General features: G+C 40.0%; 1 protein-coding gene across 2 annotated transcripts in view; it reads left to right on the top strand.

Annotated features, from left to right (window-relative positions):
- CMKLR2 (chemerin chemokine-like receptor 2) overlaps positions 1-12256 on the top strand; it is a 50400-nt gene that overhangs the window by 978 nt on the left and 37166 nt on the right. For both annotated transcript variants that reach the window (XM_069578114.1, XM_069578116.1), the window contains exon 2: positions 4940-5090. The gene's annotated coding sequence lies outside the window, so the exon portion shown is untranslated. The remainder of the gene's footprint in view (positions 1-4939; positions 5091-12256) is intronic.

Raw genomic sequence — 12256 nt, 5'->3', positions numbered from 1 at the left:
ATTTTACAAACAACAACAAAAATATTAGAAATGGTCAGTAACAAAAACCAATGTGACCTATTGTGTTCTCTCAAATGTCTATTTCTGAAATTTCTATCATCAGAGTATTTAGGTGTTTGAGGTAAATTTGCTATTTTATCATCATACAAGAAAGGAAAAGAATAAAGATATTCTTGATCATCACAAGATATGGGAAACCAAGTTCAGTTCAGTTCAGTCACTCAGTCATGTTTGACTCTTTGTGACCCCGTGGACTGCAGCATGCCAGGCCTCCCTGCCTATCACCAGCTCCCAGAGTCTACTGAAACTTATGTCCATTGAGTTGGTGATGCCATCCAACCATCTCATCCTCTGCGGAGACCAAGTTACTGATCCCAGTTTTTTCTGGAGGGGTTGGAGTAAGGAGAAGGGACAGTTATCTTAAAAGTACCCAGTCCATTCTAACTACTAGAACCTCACTTAATACAAAGTTCCTCTTTTAAAATGTACTCTCTTCAAAAGACTGATTTTCTAAGAGTGAAATGTCAAGTATCAGTGGAGAAAAACTATTTTTAAAGAATGATCCCATTCCCCAAAAACAGTATGATAGAGGCACTGTGTATCTTCCCACTGAGCCTAGCTAGTCATTTAGACCTGCTTATACACACACACCCCTCTAGAAAGACCCCTTGAAACCCTGACCACAGCAGGCTTCAGAGAACTTGCGCTGATTTAGAAAATGCTGGAACTGTCCTGAAAGTCTTTTATTTGGCAGAAGTTATTCCTGCCCCTTCCTCCTAGTCACTTGATTCTGGAAACATCTCTTCTCATGGAGCTAAGTGTCTTAATGTTACCGAGTCCAAGCTCACTCTCTGCACTGCACCAGAGGCCAATAAATCTGAAAGATGAAGTGTTGAGGCTGACTGAGAAAATGGCTGACTAATGTCACAAAATAACCATCTTGTTGGTGCCTGGATGCCAGGTTCCTTTATGGATCAGAGATGGGGGGAGGTCAGGAAACAAAGTGAAAAGACCATTTGATTCTTGCAATTATCTCCTAGAATGGCAAGCCTCAGGCAGGGGGATATGTTAGTTTCTCTTACTTACAGTCATTCATTGGTGGGGCAGGTCAGGTTATCTCCCTGTGAGCTAACCAAAGGCACTTTAATTTAAGGGTCAGGCAGAGGGGGCAGGGCTCTCTGAGGCAGGCCATTATGTATGATTATAATAACAGAAACGGCAAAAACAGGGTTAAAGTCAGAGAAACAGATCCCGCAGGAAGTCAAAAATTAACCCTTCCCAGTTACATTAAACGTGTGGCATTTGGAATCAGAATGCCTAGGACTGAACTCCAACTCTGCAACTCACAGGAGAGGCTCTTGTAACAGATCCCCAATGACCTGACTCACCAGCTTAACCAGTGCAGGTAAGTTAATGTCTAGTATACCTGAGCACTTCAGTTTTAACTACTTTTGAATAAAAGATCAAGTATAAGGCAAGCCTTAGGACTTTGAAGCGGAGCTCCTCAGACACAGAGCATAGAGTATAGGGCTGATTAGGAGAGAGATTTTATTTACTCTCCTTGATTTGTGGGGGAACAATTTCAAAGCTAAGTAAGCATCTGTCACAACTTTGTTGTTTTAGGTGGTAACTAAAACAGAAAACTAAAAAGGCTGATCCTTTCCTGGGTTTCAATGTGATTACTGTGCTTGGAGCACAGTAAATGCTTGTGAAATGTCATTTCTTTTGTCTTTTTTGCTACCTGATACTTTACACTCACTACTAGAAAATAAATCTAAAGCCATGTAAAGTAACCAAAACTTCCTGAAAAAGCTTCTTCTAAAAAAATGTCTCTTATGGGTGAAATTGTGCTTTTGTGTGATTATAGAAGATAACATATAACTCAGTAAATACGAATATAGCTGATGCCAAGGGGTAGGAATTAGTGAGTGGATATCACCTCCATCAGGTATCACCTCCTTCAATGACTCAGATAACATTGACAAGTAATATGCCAAGATTATTAATAGTGATATTTCTGTGGAATCAAGGACTGGGGGCAAACATGGGAGAGTGTACCTCCCTAGGGGGCTGAGGGACATTTGTAGTTTGAAAAATCATACCCACTCTATCCCCCAGTGTTATCCCAGTCTGCACCCACCCCAGTCTCACCAACCCCCCTCAACAGAGGATTATTGTTTTCGATTTTCTGGACTTCATCTTGTAAAGGGGGGGAAATAATTCTCCTTCAACCTTTCATTCAGTTCAGTTCAGTTCAGTTGTTCAGTCGTGTCCGACTCCTTGCGACCCCATGAATCGCAGCACGCCAGGCCTCCCTGTCCATCACCAGCTCCCGGAGTTCACTCAGACTCACATCCATTGAGTCAGTGATGCCATCCAGCCATCTCATCCTCTGTTGTCCCCTTCTCCTCCTGCCCCCAGTCCTTCCCAGCATCAGAGTATTTTCCAATGAGTCAGCTCTTCGCATGAAGTGGCCAAAGTACTGGAGTTTCAGCTTCAGCATCATTCCTTCCAAAGAAATCCCAGGGCTGATCTCCTTCAGAATGCACTGGTTGGATCTCCTTGCAGTCCAAGGGGCTCTCAAAAGTCTTCTCCAACACCACAGTTCAAAAGCATCAGTTCTTCAGTACTCAGCTTTCTTCACAGTCCAACTCTCACATCCATACATGACCACAGGAAAAACCATAGCCTTGACTAGATGGACCTTAGTTGGCAAAGTAATGTCTCTGCTTTTGAATATGCTATCTAGGTTGGTCATAACTTTTCTTCCAAGGAGTAAGCGTCTTTTAATTTCATGGCTGCAGTCACCATCTGCAGTGATATTGGAGCACCCCAAAATAAAGTTTGACACTGTTTCTACTGTTCCTCATCTATTTCCCATGAAGTGATGGGGCCGGATGCCATGATCTTCATTTTCTGAATGTTGAGCTTTAAGCCAATTTTTTCACTCTCCACTTTCACTTTCATCAAGAGGCTTTTTAGTTCCTCTTCACTTTCTGCCATAAGGGCGGTATCATCTGCATATCTGAAGTTATTGATATTTCTCCCGGCAATTTTGATTCCAGCTTGTGTTTCTTCCAGTCCAGCGTTTCTCATGATGTACTCTGCATAGAAGTTAAATAAGCAGGGTGACAATATACAGCCTTGACGTACTCCTTTTCCTATTTGAAACCAGTCTGTTGTTTCATGTCCTGTTCTAACTGTTGCTTCCTGACCTGCATACAGATTTCTCAAGAGGCAGGTCAGGTGGTCTGGTATTCCCATCTCTTTCAGAATTTTCCACAGTTTATTGTGATCCACACAGTCAAAGGCTTTGGCATAGTCAATAAAGCAGAAATAGATGTTTTTCTGGAACTCTCTTGCTTTTTCCATGATCCAGCAGATGTTGGCAATTTCATCTCTGGCTAAATCCGCCACAGCAAATAAAAGATTAACAGGGGGAGATTTTTAAATTATGTACATACAGAAACATTGTACATACATTCTAAAGGAGATCAGCCCTGGGTGTTCTTTGGAAGGAATGATGCTAAAGCTGAAACTCCAGTACTTTGGCCACCTCATGCGAAGGGTTGACTCATTGGAAAAGACTCTGATGCTGGGAAGGACTGGGGGCAGGAGGAGAAGGAGACAACAGAGGATGAGATGGCTGGATGGCATCATGGACTCGATGGACGTGAGTTTGAGTGAACTCCGGGAGTTGGTGATGGACAGAGAGGCCTGGCGTGCTGCGATTCATGGGGTCGTAGAGTTGGACATGACTGAGCAACTGAGCTGAACTGACATACAGAAACCCCACTTAAAAGAAGATTGAAGATAATATTCCATCCTGAACTAAGGAAAAGGATGGAGTCTGGGCTTAAAGGTGGGGGAAGGCAATTCCTGGTATAAACAGGAATTGTTTGGTAAACAGAGCTGGCTGGGTCCAGAAGTTAAGTCTCAAATGGAAAAGAGGAATCACTGTCTTCCTGATAACGGCCCCCTTTCTAATGTAAATTTCCTTTACAAATGTAAGCTTTCCCTTACAAATGGATAACTTCTACTCAGTTTTCCAAGCTTTTCCTGAGCTTGAAGTTCCTTAAAATAAAAGTCTCAAAATAATTCTTAGTCTTCAACAAGGCACTTTTCAGGATGACCCATTCTCCTAAGCCCTCAGAATTCACAGCAATCAGATACAAATTGTGTTTTCTGGCTTCTCACACCTCACAGCGTTCAATTTTGCTTGGCTAACGTTTTAAGACCTAGTAATGTTCACATTCACAAGATGATGTTTGACCTTAAAGAAAATCGAGTTAGCTCTACAGATGGACAAGCTAATTGCATCAGGGCTGGCTTCCTAGTGTGAAGTATCAGCCTCCACACTTCTCATTCTCTGAGTCCTTCAGGTACACAGACTTGCCCTCATCTGCCCTCATCACAGATGAAATGAGAGATAAGAATCGGATCCTTAATTTCCCCCAAACCTGGAAAATTCTCTCTCAACCCACCTCAATAAAGAAATAAAAATTAAAATATTAATTCATACTTAACTATTGTGTGATTCTGATTCCTCTCACTGAAAACCCAGGAAATAAAATCTCTTTCCTAATGAGCCCTGGGTACATTGAAGAGCTCTGCTTAGATTCTATGGTTCTTTTCATGCTAACGTTGGAATGAACTTTAAATTGACTTTTCATAAGCAAAAGCCCATTCAAACAAAGGAGGGATTGGTGCCTCCCCCATCGCTGGTTTCCAGCCTGAGGCGCTGCAGCCAACATCAATGATCTCCTTTCAGGGAACAAACCTCTGATACACACGTGTACATGCTGAGCAGAAGAATTAATCTGTGCAGTGTGTTCGCTGCTTACTTTTCTCCTGGAATACATGATGAATTTTTATGGAGGGTAGAGGAGGAAGGGAAAAACCACATTCAAGCAAAACCCTACATCATTCTCCTCTACAGTGTCATTTCAAAAGCCAGATAAAAGCCCAATGAGGAGGCTGGGGAAAGTGTCCAACGTAGCTGTTCTGAAAACCGCTCTCCATTTCATTCTGGAGCAGGGAAGTTACACCCAGACATCACAAAAGCTTCTCTCCTCACAGAAAATTAACTGGTAAGTGCTTTCTTGTTTTCCTCACACTGACACGTTTGCAGCTGACCTGATGAGGATGCCTGCAGATGATTTATTTACAAAGCAGTATTTGGACTAACTACCAGCTGGCAAAAAACAAAAAGGAAAAGCACTCCTGATAGCTTATGAAACACTCTCTGTGCAAATTCATATTTTTGGTCCTGTCAAAAGTGTTTAGGAAGAGTGTAACTGGGTTTGCAACAGCTGTGATTAAATCTGAAACACTGAGAGAACAGGACTAGGTTGCTGGGGTGGGATGGGGGAATTGGGCAGGTGCAATTGGGAAGGTGCAATGAAGAACTTTCAGTCATTTCATCAGCTTTTACCTAGAAAATTACAGCTCAAAATGCAGTTATGACTCAGAAATGTCTAACATCATTAGTGGAAAGCTCACTGTAGTGAAATCGAGTAGGAGGAAATGGTGCTCTGAGATGAAAACTGATGGTAGGAAAAAAGTTTTAAATTGATTTGTAATGTGGCTTGGTTTTCTCCTTTTTGAGATGAATAGCATTCGGTTCTTCAATACCAACATTTCTTTGTTGCTGCTGTGTTTTTGAAATCTCATTATCAATTGCCTGTTAGAGGAATTGGTATCTGGGCTCATCTAATGCAGGACGAATGGCTCATTGAAGGGAGGTATGTGGGAGAAAAGGTGGGCTAACCCTGGGTGGTCAGATAACTGTGCGCACCAATTGCTCTTTGTCAACAATAATTTATTCTTTTCCCCTAAATGAAAACTAATGAAAATTTGATAATAGAACTTTCACCATCAGTTACTCTCTTAAGTTGGCCATTCTTCCTTCAAACAAACTCATTTGCCCAAGCTTCCACCAACTTGTTGCTAAATTAATCCACTAGTATGTTTTGTTTTGTGAAAAAGCCAACAGACATCTCAAATTACCTAGTTCAAGTAATTTCTCTTTTTGTATAATACTCATCATGTTTGCACTTCTTCCAGACACTGAATGATTTTTAAGTTTTTTTCAGATATTATTTATGATTTTACCTAAAATTTAAGTTCTTTAGTTTATAAAGAATGTCATACCTTTTCTGTGTTACTTTACTACTAACTGTCATCTCCCTGAGAGACAGTTATTTAACCCAACATTCCCCCTCAAAGGCTACAGCCGTTGAAGCTAACTCACAGAAGTAGTTCTGAAATAAGAAAAGTCTTGTATTCAAAGACTTTTTTTCTGAATTGTTTACAATTTAAAAAAACTAAAAGCAATCTAAATATCCAGCAGTAGAAAGCTGCTTAAGAGGTGGGTGGGAGGGAGGGGATTATATATATATATTCACATATATATATATATAATATATACATATAGCTGACTCACATTGTTATTCAGCAGAAACTAATACAACATTGTAAAGCAATTATACTCCAATCATTAAGAAAATAAAGCTAGTTAAGCTTCTGATATATTATTTCAGTAAAATGTTTAAGTCATTAGGCAATAATAATTTGGAGGGATATGTTGGATCATGGACAAGTGCTCGTAATATAATACTGACAATGACTGTAATTATGTAAAAAGTAAATGGAGATGAAAAAATTGAAGAAAAACGCACAAAACTGAAACACACCATAGCTGTGTTAAGCTAATGGTGAACTGATGATTTGTCGGGGAAGAAAAACTTTTCCTCTACCCTCTTGAATTCAGTTTCTGAAAGCTCATGAATTAAACTAATAAATGACAGGTGTCAGACTTCACAGAAAAATGTCACTTAAAGGGATGGCTGAAATTGGGGGCTGATGCATCATCTTAAGGGCTTCCCTGGTAGCTCAGAGGTTAAAGCGTCTGCCTGGAAGGCAGGAGACCCGGGTTCGATCCCTGGGTCAGGAAGATCCCCTGGAGAAGGAAATGGCAACCCACTCCAGTACTCTTGCCTGGAGAATCCCATGGATGGAGGAGCCTGGTAGGCTACAGTCCATGGGGTTGCAAAGAGTCGGACACGACTAAGCAACTTCACATCATCTTAAAGGGAAGGGAGGAGAAAGAAGGACACTTACAGGAACACAAGTGACTTCTTAAATATCCAAATAAGGAAGGAGGAGGTGGAGAAAGGGCACTTATGGGAAAACAAACGACTTTTGAGAAGCATAAATGGGCCTTTAGGAGAATAGATGGGCAACAGAATAGTTTGCGTGACATTGTTTGGATCTGTTGTGGAGACTTCTCGTCCATGAAGGTTAAGAGTCAACCTTTCCTTGCTGCTCCTGGGGAGGGGGTTTACGACAACTGAGTTCTTTTGGGACCTCACATGCCCACTGTTCAAGATAATTTTTATGCCACAGTGGCACATGCTGGACCCCATCAGCTGATATATCCTTTCTCTTTCCCCAAACTTTCTCTCTAATAGTCCATTATTTGTATAATTTTAAAATTTTATAATATTGAGAATTCCCATCTATTTTTTTCTTCAGGTCTTTAACCCGAAGATCTGAAAGTTAAACCCCTCAATCTGGTGGAGGCTCTTCTATTCTAATTCATCCAGTCTCTTTGGTGACATTAACTTGAACAAAGGTTTCTGCCTCATGAGATGTCTTTTTAAAAATGTACTGAAGTATAGCTGACTACCAACATTGTGTTTAATTTCTGCAATACAGCATGGTGACTCAGTTATACATACATATATATATCCTTTTTCCTACCTTTCCCACCATGTTTTATCATAGCACATTGAATACAGTTCCCTGTGCTATAGAATAAGACCTTGTGTTTATTCATCCTATGTGTAATAGTTTGCATCTACTAATCCCAAACTCCCAATCCTTCCTCCCCCCACTCCTGCTGCTGCTGCTGCTAAGTCCCTTCAGATGTGTCCGACTCTGTGCAACCCCATAGACGGCAGCCCACCAGGCTCCCCCGTCCCTGGGATTCCCCAGGCAAGAACACTGGAGTGGGTTGCCATTTCCTTCTCCAATGCGTGAAAGTGAAAAGTGAAAGTGAAGTCGCTCAGTCGTGTCCAACTCCTAGCGACCCCATGGACTACAGCCCACCAGGCTCCTCCATCCATGGGATTTTCCAGGCGAGAGTGCTGGAGTGGGGTGCCATTGCCTTCTCTAACCAGGCTCCTCCGTCCATGGGATTTTCCAGGCGAGAGTACTGGAGTGGGGTGCCACTGCCTTCTCCGTCCCCCACTCCTACTGCCTCACAAATCTTCTAATGAAAGTAGTAAAAGCCAAAACCACAATAAAAACTGATAGTAAAAAAATTTTAAAGATAGAAAAAAAGCAAAACTAGCTAAATGCAGATGAATAACACAACACCCTCTTAAATTAGACAATTTCGAAACATTCCCCAAATCTATGGCTGCATAGCATTGTTAAACTTGCTATTTTGAAATTGTCTGTCACCCCAGACTTTAATCCCAGCTCTGTCTCTAACTTGTTTTGTGACTTGAGGCTGAGCAAACTTCCTGGAACTCAGTTTCCTTTAGTCTTAAATAAACCTGATGGGCTAGGGTCCTTCGAGCCCCCCAGTCTCACCTCTTACCCTTTTTCCAAACTCTGCTTATTAAGTCATTGTTCAATGTGATATATATAATGGGGTCCTTGCACATACAGTGTATACCTAATAAATATTTAGTGAAACAAATTTTTATTCAGATTCTATGTTTTCATATTTTTTGATTCTCATAGTATGTACTGATTATTCCATGATACTCAAAGATGAAAAATACTCTTCATTGTTAAAGAAAATAGTGTCAGTAAAAAAAAAAGTAAACATGAATCAGGCACAAGCTTTCTGCTAGGAATTATGCAGTCCTTCCTTCAGCCTGGGCTTTCCTGGTATCTCAGCTGGTAAAGAATCCGCCTACAATTCAAGAGACCCTGGTTCGATTCCTGGGTCAGGAAAATCCTCAGGAGAAGGGATAGACTACCCATTTCAGTATTTTTGGGGCTTCCCTGGTAGCTCAGCTGATAAAGAATCTACCTGAAATGCAGGAGACCTGGGTTCAACCCCTGGGTTGTGAAGATCCCCTGGAGAAGGGAAAGGCTACCCACTCCAGTATTCTGGCCTGGAGAATTCCATGACTGTATAGTCCATGGGGTTGCAAAGAGTCACACATGACTGAGCGACTTTCACTCACTGAGGTATAGTGTTTAAATTGAAGAAGGAAGTAGAGTAGAAAAAGAATTCAGACCCCTCAGTGGTTTAGGAGGACTTTTTTAGAACACCAAAAAAGAGAGCCCTTACTGGTAGTGCTGGCAAGAATGTAACCACTAGATGACAACATTCAAGAAAGTAATTTATTTAATGAAGTTCAGCATATAGAGAGTTAAATAAAGTCATAATCTTCTCTCAGGAATCATGAAGCAGCAGCAGGGGGTGCATCAGGGCTTGGGATAAAGGCAGAGTTAATAGTAAAAGGGGAGGGCTTTATGAAGAAGGACTTTGCATGGACTGTGCAACCTGGCAGCTTAGAAAAGAGAGAATCCAAGTCAAGTCTAATAATATGTGCTGGGTTGAATTTTCATTAGGACCTAAGGGCATGAAATATAATTTGTATGTGAAATTAGATCATTAGACCTAGTAGAAAGTGCTTATAGATATGACATCCTTAATTTTCATAAATCTTTCTCTTTGGCAGTTAATGATAAACCTCTATTTCAGTGGAAAACATATGGTAATGGTGCATTCCGCTTATTGTGTAACTGAAGAGTTGACATAGATTTTTTTTAATGAGGTTGTACCATTTAAAAGTGCTGTTATTTGTCCTTGATGATTTTTGACTAATAAAATGGAAATGTCATATGCTTCAACATAAAATATGGATTATTAATTTAATAAAATAGATATATCTATATTATTTATTTTATTGCATAAATATTTGTTTGATTTGTATATGTTATTTATACACATTATATAGTTAGCTATGTCTAACACTAAAACTGCACTCAACATGCTATAGTTTTGAGGATGGAGAAAGCACTTCCTCCTTCATTCACTAAATTTTATTGAGTACCTACTATGTTTCCTGCACTCTCTGTTATGTATTTGATATGCACAAACGAGTAAAGCTTTATCTTTATCACCTTGCCCTTGAGACTTTCAACATTTAGCAAGGGAGATAAACACACAAACAGGTGGTTACTATAGAGAGCATGTGTACAAGGATTAAGAAGGAAGTCCCTGAAGTCAGACCCAGAAGTCTTGTCTGGGCTTCACCACTTTTGTTAATTGCCCAACCTCCCTTAGCCTCATAGAGATAATTATAGTACCTCACAGGGTTGTTGTGAGAATGAAATGTGAAAATGCAGTTGCTTAGTGTTGTAGTACACATAACAAGTACTCAGGAGATGTTACCATATTACTGTGATGTGTTAAATGGTGTCGTATAATTAGGTGTCTGTAATGTCCTATGCTTCGTTTGCTTCCTTTTGAATATAGTTAGGTAAACTGTTCTTAATAATAAGCCATACGTTATTGGATGTAATTTGCTCCTGTTAATAGTTTAGAGAAAAATCTCATCATCTTTCCCTGTAAGTGGGACTTGTTTTCATTCAAAAATCCTGATCTAATTAACAGATTTAAAATATCTCTAAGGAGTGAGATTCATCATTCTTTTAACACCATTAATAAGAAAGAGGACCTGAGAACAAGAACTAATGGATTTGATGGTAATTAAGAGCTGAAATTTCCTTCTCAAACTCACCTTTGCCTTTCAGGCAAATATAAATATTAGTTGTTACCAAGATGCCCATGACCGTGAATGCCTTTTCTCAAAACCCACCAAATATGGGACTTATCTTGGCGGTCCAGTGGTTAAGAATCCACCTCGCAATGCATGGGTGTGGGTTCCATCCCTGATTGGGAAACTAACCTTCTACATGCCGCAGGGCGACTAAACCAGTGTGGCACAACTACTGAGCCTGAATACTGCAACAAAAGATCCCAAGTGATGCAAATAAGACCCGATGCAGCCAAGTCAATATTTTTTTTAAGCCCCACTGAATAGTTTTACTGCCAGCCAATAAATATTTGTGCATGTGCGCTCAGTTATGTTTGACTCTTTGTAGCCCTCCAGGCTCCTCTGTCTATGGAATTTTTCAGGCAAGAATACTGGGCTGGGTTGCCATTTTCCTACTCCAGGGGATCTTCCTGATCCAGGCATCCAACCCATGTCTCTTGTGTGTACTGGATCGGCAGGCAGATTCTTTACCACTGGTGCCACCTGGGGAGCAAAGGGAGTATGCAGGAAGTATCTGGCAGTATGGAGGGAAGCGAAGCAACACTCTGGTGGAGCAGAGAGATTCATCAAACATTCAAATTTATAAAAATTCTAAAGGAAGAGTGTAGAGCAGGGACCTTGATTTAGGTTGGGGGATAGACTTGTGGAGATCAGGAAAGAAATCACTTAGGAAAGTAAATGTCTAAAAACATAGCTTACCCTTTAGAAGAACTGATGATTTTCTCCTCAATTCCAAACCACCAGCAATTTCAGGAAATGAGTTTAGTCAAATCAATTGTTTGGTTAATTTATGGGAAATACTAAGTCTATAGAAATTGTTTATTGTATTAGATAATGTATAGATAATATTAAATGTGACTCTTCTTTCGATTGTCATTCTGCCCCATATGGGCTTTCATTTCATTAACTATTCAAAATAAGACCATTCACCTCTAGGGTAATTCCATCATTATCAACACACTCAGACATAAAATGTATATTTAATTCAGTTTTTTACATTTAACAACCAAGAAGATGGAAAACTTTGAAGATAGTAAAATGACTAAATTCTTCCTTGTTTGGGAGAGGTGCCTTGCTCTGGGATGGTATAAGCAGGCATTTCTCCTTGGTTTGCTTTTTGATTTCTAAGAGATTGAATAGGGAAGGAGGAACTTCAGAACATGCCTAACATGGTTTATCTCTTGGGAGGGATCATAGTATACCAAACAGTATTTAAAAGTGTATTTTCATATCTCCTTACAAATGTATTCTATCCCCCAGAATGTAGGAGCAGGTGGAGGAAATGATTGTGAAGAGTCTCTCTTCATTTTAACTTTCTATTAGATTATTTATAAGAATATTCACACTCATTTATTTCAGTCTTAATTAAACAAAAGCTTGATTTGTTAAAAACTAGGTCTATTTTCAAACCTTGTCAAATGAAATTTGTACTGAGTACACTTCAATAA

The sequence above is a fragment of the Ovis canadensis genome, chromosome 2 (assembly GCF_042477335.2).
Source record: "Ovis canadensis isolate MfBH-ARS-UI-01 breed Bighorn chromosome 2, ARS-UI_OviCan_v2, whole genome shotgun sequence".
Lineage (NCBI taxonomy): Eukaryota > Metazoa > Chordata > Mammalia > Artiodactyla > Bovidae > Ovis > Ovis canadensis.
This window is presented reverse-complemented; position numbering and strand designations above follow the sequence as displayed.